This window comes from Phodopus roborovskii, unplaced genomic scaffold, assembly GCF_943737965.1.
Source record: "Phodopus roborovskii unplaced genomic scaffold, PHOROB, whole genome shotgun sequence".
Classification (NCBI taxonomy): Eukaryota; Metazoa; Chordata; class Mammalia; order Rodentia; family Cricetidae; genus Phodopus; species Phodopus roborovskii.
Window position 1 is genome coordinate 19,956,361 of NW_026125052.1, and position 6,549 is coordinate 19,962,909.

Below are 6,549 nucleotides of genomic sequence, written 5' to 3' on the forward strand. Positions count from 1 at the left end.
GACCCATTTAGAGGTCTATTTGTCTGAATATTGTGAATCTGTAATCTTTTTCTGGCCAGGAGAGTTTTTAAAATGGTAAGTGCACTTCACTAGAACTAAAGCAGCTCGCTCCGCCTCGTTCCTTGGTTTCCTGAGAGACTAGCTTCATGGCAGAAGAATGACAGGAGCTGTGCGCATCACCCCCAACTCTGGGAAGGTTTTAGGCCCCTGCTGCCAGCTGCTCATAAACTCCATATGAGTGTTTGGTAGCAGGGCCTCTTAAAAGAGCATGGTTCTTGCTACTAATGCTGAGTCAGGAAGCCCTCTCTTAAAGGGACTGTGCCTTTGCTTACCTCTAGCAAATAGAGCCTATTTGGGGGGAAAAATGCAGCTACCAAAAAACCATTTTTGACTCTGCTTTTGTGTGTCTAGAATCCTTTAAAAAAAAAAAAAAAAACTTTCTGAGGCTTTATATAGATGTATGTACCCCAAGTTGGCGCTATTGTAACTGAACATTTCGCTTCCACCTGACAGTTCCCACGGAGGTTTAATATTAATTACACACTGATTGGCCTATTAGCTCAGGATTATTATTAACTAGCTCTTAAAATTTAAATTAATCCATTTCTACTAATCTATGTATCACTACATGGCTTTGGCTTACCAGTAAATCTCTGGCAGCTACACGATATCTGCCTGACTCTGCCTTCTTTCTCATTGTAATTCTGTTTGGATTTCATACCTAGCTATATTCTTCCCTGCCATATGCCAAAACAACTTTATTCATCAACCAATAAAAGCAACACATATTCGCAGCATACAGAAGGACATCCCACACACACTGATCCATTGGATTGCTTGCCAGTTTTACAATCAGTAACATGGGATCCCTCCAAATAAGAGAAGGAAGGCTCTGTCATCACCAGCCCAGTGTCCTCTAGACATGGTCTACTGTCTGGACAGAACAAACAGCAACAAAAGCAATGTGAAGTCAATGTCGTTTTCACAATCAGAGTTCTGTCTTTCCCAATTCCAATCCTAAACCAAATATTAAAAATTGGCTATACCCCTGTATTTTACTTCAGTATATAACTTTATCTCTTTTTCTATATGTATTATCATTGATATACATAAATTCTCTCTTGTTTTTACAGATGATGGGATGGTTAATATGAATGAGGTCATAGACAAAGGGAGTCTTTTTACAGGTGGGTCACTAATCATTCCTAAGCTTCTGTTAAGGACCCTACATACAACCATCCAGGTGCTTCAAGTAGTTGAATCTTCTGCAGTTGAGGAAAAACATGTACAAACAAATGCAATAATATCATGGGTGTTATTTTAAAAGTCTCATAAATAGAAAAGGATCTGCCAGGCAGTGGTGGTGCAAACCTTTAATCCCTGTATGTGAACGTCTGTGATTTTGAGGCCAGCCTGGTCTACAGAGTGAGTTCCAGAACAGGCAGGGCTACACAGAGAAACCCTGTCTCAAAAAAACAAAAACAAAAACCAGTTGATAGAACTGTTAGGAAAGGATTAGAAGGTGTGGTTAAAAAAAAAGAAGAAGAAGGAGAAGGAGGAGGAGAAGGAGGAGGAGAAGAAGAAAGGATCTAAGGATTTCTCAAGGGGCAGAGCACTGGAGTACAGGAACTGATCCTTAAAAAGTACATCAGTGTTTTCCAGACACAGTAAGTTGGGCATCCCTGATAGAGAGATAAGTACAAAGGGTAAAATAAGTAATTTGTTATGTGATATTTGATCTCACACTGTGTGAAAGGCTCCTTCTGATTGGTTTAAGAAAGAGCTGAATGACCAATAGCTAGGCAGGAGAGATTAGGCAGGACTTCTGACTCGGGGTTAGAGTCTGGGCACAGGGAGACACAAGCAAGACACGGAGCAAGTCAGATGAGCAGCATGGAGGAGAGGTTAAAAAGCCACAAGGCAGATATAGATTAATAAATACAGGTTAATTTCAGTTACAAGGGCTAGTTGGGAACAAGCCTTAGCTACAAGCCAAGCTTTCATAATGAATAATAAATCTCAACAACATTATTTGGGGGCTGGCAGCTGAAAAGACAGTCCAACTACAGAAATTGAATCAATTTAGCATAAACCATAAGACTAGGGCATATCGGAAGGTCCGTGTCTTGTCAAAAGCAGTTAACAGACAAGGATGTGATTCCACTGTGGCTGTAATCCCCAGAGCTGCTGACAGGCAAGCTTTAGGAACCCCAGTGGCCCAACTTCACAGAAAAGGCCTTGAAAGTTCTTGGGGGAAACAGCCCTGTACCTGTACCTCTTTCCTCCAGTCATTTGTGCAGATGAGCCTCCAACCCCCCACCCCAGGCATTCTCTCCAAACAGAAGCTTTGCTTGTGGGCTCTAGGAACTGAAAACAGGAGTTTGCTTATGCTGTCTGGCATTAGGTTTTTCTGCTTAGACCGTATCATAGAGTTAGAAAAGAACCAATGTGAGGGAAATTTCCACACAGCCATGGAGAAGATTGGGAGGGGGAAAGGTTATGTGGGTATTTACAACCTAATAACCGAGAGTGAAGAACAAGCGTGATACCAAGCAGACTTCTCTGCTTGTTTCTCACCCATGTTTGTGAAATAGTCTGTGATCCTGCGTGTTTCCCTCCAGTACTTTACATTATATACTTGAAAAATATTTTTAAGAGCCTGGTGGTGGTGGTGCACACCTTTAATCTCAGCATGCAGGAGGCAGAGGCAGGTGGGTCTCTGTGAGTCTGAGGCCATCCTGGTCTACAGAGTGAATTCTGGGACAGCAAGGACTACACAAAGAAACCTTGTCTCTGGGGTGGGGGGAATCCCTGCAAGCTAGTATTTCTAGACAGGAACAGAGGTGAACTTAATTTACAGAGGAAACCCAGGATCCACAGTGGGTGGTAATTGCTATCAAGAAGAGAGAAAGAAGATCCACCAAATCTATAAGGTCTGACAGAGCCAGCTGAGTTAAGGTTTTTAAAAGCCCTGAAGAAAAAAAAGCATCATGTAGTGACATGGTGTGTGATTGAGACTGCAGGGGGCTTGGAAGATGGCTCTGTAGGGAAGAGTGCTGGCTATACAAACATAATAGCCTGAATTTGAATCTCAAAATCCACATAAAACGCCAGTGTGGCCACACTGGCCCTTGTGACCCCAGTGCTGTGAGGGTGGAAACAGGAGGATTGCTGGGGGGTTCTGGCTGCCAGCATAGCTCCAGGTTCAGGGAAAGACCTTGTCTCAAGGAAATAAGGCAGAGTGGTAGAGCAGGGAACCAACATTCTCCCATTGGCCTCTGTGCATACTTGCATAGGTGTGTGCATTTGCACACAGTCCATACATGTACACACACATACTCCATACACTGCACACAACCACACATGCACACCAAGCACAAAAAACCTGAAAAATCAGATTCTAATTGTTTTTCATAAAGTTATAATCAATACTGTTTTCCTTGTCGGCACATGCCCTCACTCTATTTATGGGTAAATGTTTACATATAATTTTCCAGTCTAACTTTGATCATCATTGTTTCGGCCAAAGCCTCTATATTTTGTCTTAGTGGTTTCTTACATTCTTGTCCACTTGATTTCATTAAAGTTTACTTAGCAAAGACTAAGTAACCTTTTTCTGTAGAATTACAATTCTTCATATTGTCAACTGTTAGCACTTTTGGCTTTTTAAAGGTGATAAACTTGACCTTCTGGACCTGGATGATTACCTGGAAAACATGGGGATAAAACTCACAGAGGACAAGATGATGAAACTGCTGGGCAAACTGCCAACTGACGGTAAGCATTAGAGGATGCCACAGGAGCCTCGGACAAGTAGCAATTGTATAGATTTGTGTGATGAATTTCCATGCCCCATGCTACCCATCACCAACATGTCACCAACAGATTTGTTTTAATTCCTGAGTTTCATTATCAGAATGAAAATGTTAATTGTTAGAATGAAACATTTTTAAAGTTTCTGCTTCTTAAGTTACAGACATTTATCCCACTTCTGAGTAACGGCATTATTTCCTGAGACTTGACATTTCTGTCTTACAGCTAATGGAAGACTATACAAGAAAAGGTTGTTAAAAGAACTGGAGAATATTGAAGGTATGATGATTTCTTTCTTGGCAGGTGACACTGAGGTCCTTGAACCATGCTGTGGTTTTCAGACACTCTTCCTACTTTGCAATTTTTAGATTGTTCATCTTGCCATCCCTACTCTTTAGACCAAAATGGTTTCCCTATAAAAGTCCCAGAAACAGTGGTTCCTCTACAAAGCCAAATGATAGAAACATCAGGAAATAACAGCACTTAGAGAACTAGGCACATTTCCAACAATATTAATCTTGAATTTCCAGTGATAATATTTAGGGGGAAAGTTATTTTATAGTTTCCCATTGTATTATAATAAAAAGTAAATGTAAACAGTGGAAAAGAAAAACTGTTGCCTATATACAACAGAACACTGACTGGTCATTACAAAATAAATAATATCTCCTTATTCACAACAACATGAATAGAAGTGGATACTATTGTATTAAGTGAAATGAACCAGGCACACCTCACACACAAAACAGACACCAAGTGATCTCTTTTATATATGTAATCTAAAAACATTGATCTCACAGGAGTTTAGAATGGTGGTCAGGGATGGGGAGAGCAGAAGGGGGCACTCGGATGAGGACAAGAAACCCTGCCAGCTACCATGCAGTAGGTTGGCTACAGACAGTGGCACCATTTCAGAAAGTTAGAAAAAAGAAAAGAATTCGGAAGGTTTTAGCCATAAAGAAATGACGAATGTTTGGGAAAAATAGACATGTTCAACCTGATTTGAATCAGGTATTGGAATCCATACATATATGTTTGTTTGTTTATTTTAGTGTATCAGTAAAAATATTACTTTGGACCAGCAGTAAAGGTGCTTGCTACCAAGACTGAGGGTGTGAGTTTGATTCGTAGAACCCAAAAGAAGGCGAGAACTGACTCCTAGGAGTCATCCTCTGACCTCCACATACATACACACTGTAACACAGGAGCATTCTACACACACACACACACACACACATACACACACACACACACAATTAAAAATAAATAAGTTTAACTTTTAAATAAATTTCCTAGAGAATTGTGATGTAATAAATCCATAGACTTTATTTTTCTCCATTAATTTCAAGTTTCAAAACCTATTATATAGGTACATTGACAAATACTGGTTTGGGTCTTTAATAGAAACTCCAAACTCCTCACTTCCTTCTCTTCAAATTCCTTCTAAAAGCTAGGATCAAGGTATTACTCAAGGAGAGTATTCAACTAGCATGTTCACACCCTGAGTTCAGTCATCAGTACATGCAACACACACACTCACACAGCTGTAACAGAGTCTCAAGAACAAGAGTTAAGAGTTCACACTAAGGTATCAAAAACATTGTTAATGGAGTAGTTTAAATGCCCTTCGCCCCTCCTTGTCTGAAAAACACTGACACTTAGGCATGACCTTGAATGACCTATTGACTCCTCATATTTCTCAAATCCTTCTTTTCTAAGGGATAAAGATTCCTTCAAATAAGGTGGGAGAGTTCATTAAAAATGCAGACATTAAACTCGATGATAAAGACATCCAGATACTGATGGACCGTCTGCCAGTTGATCGTGAGTTGACCTCCTAATAAAACTTGTAACATGAGCCTAGTGGTGGATCTGGGACGAGAAGAGGATGTACATAAAAAGAAGGGAAATAAAATGTAGTCTTCACACATAGCTACCAAACTGAGCCCAGTGGCCACTACTTGGGAAGAGACACCAAGAGCACCAACACAAATGACAAATGTCTATAGCCTCCACTTAACAACATAGGAAATGCTGGGCTCAGACAAAAATATGGAGAATATTAATATTTTGGTTCATGGTGCAATTCCAGTTGTAAATATCACTGAGTAACACCACACAGTTCTAGCATTTGGGAGGAATTGTGGTGATATGTTGTTTATGATCTAATAAAGCCACTGAAGACCAGAATGCAAAGCCAGTTAGCCATAGAAGCTGGGAAATGGTGGCACACGCCTTTAATCCCAGGACTGGGGGGTGGGGAGGAAGATGGATCTCTGAGTCCAACACCACCCTGGGCTACACAAGAGTGAATCAGCCTAAAAGAGAAACAGAGCTCACACCTTTCATTCCAGCACTAGAGAGGTATAAAAGGAAGAAGCAAAAGGTCTCATGTGAGATTCAGTTTCCAGACAGAGAGAACATTGCAGTCAGCGTTGCACTCTGAGGATTCCTGGAGACAGGATCGCCCATTTCAGTCTGAGGTAGAGGTAAAAGCTAGTGGCTAACTGCTTTGCCGCTCTGATCTTCAGCTTGAACCCCAATATTTGCCTCTGCACTTTTATTAGCCATGTTACAGAATTAAATGTATCCAGTGGATTTACATTTTAATTTGGGAAATGTTGAGTAAAGGAAGTAACTATATGGTGTATGAGAGTGTCCCTTGCAAAGCAAAGGTCTATCATAAGTGAGCAATATTAAACACATCAATATGACAGTTATTGAGGTTCCAAGAGC

General features: G+C 40.6%; 1 long non-coding RNA gene across 1 annotated transcript; it reads left to right on the top strand.

Moving 5' to 3' along the window:
* Positions 1–3,695: 3,695 nt before the first annotated feature.
* LOC127217985 (uncharacterized) lies at positions 3,696–5,639 on the top strand. The gene is made up of 3 exons (XR_007834135.1): positions 3,696–3,777; positions 4,039–4,092; positions 5,533–5,639. It is a non-coding gene; the product is annotated as an uncharacterized LOC127217985 (long non-coding RNA).
* The last annotated feature ends 910 nt before the right edge of the window (positions 5,640–6,549 follow it).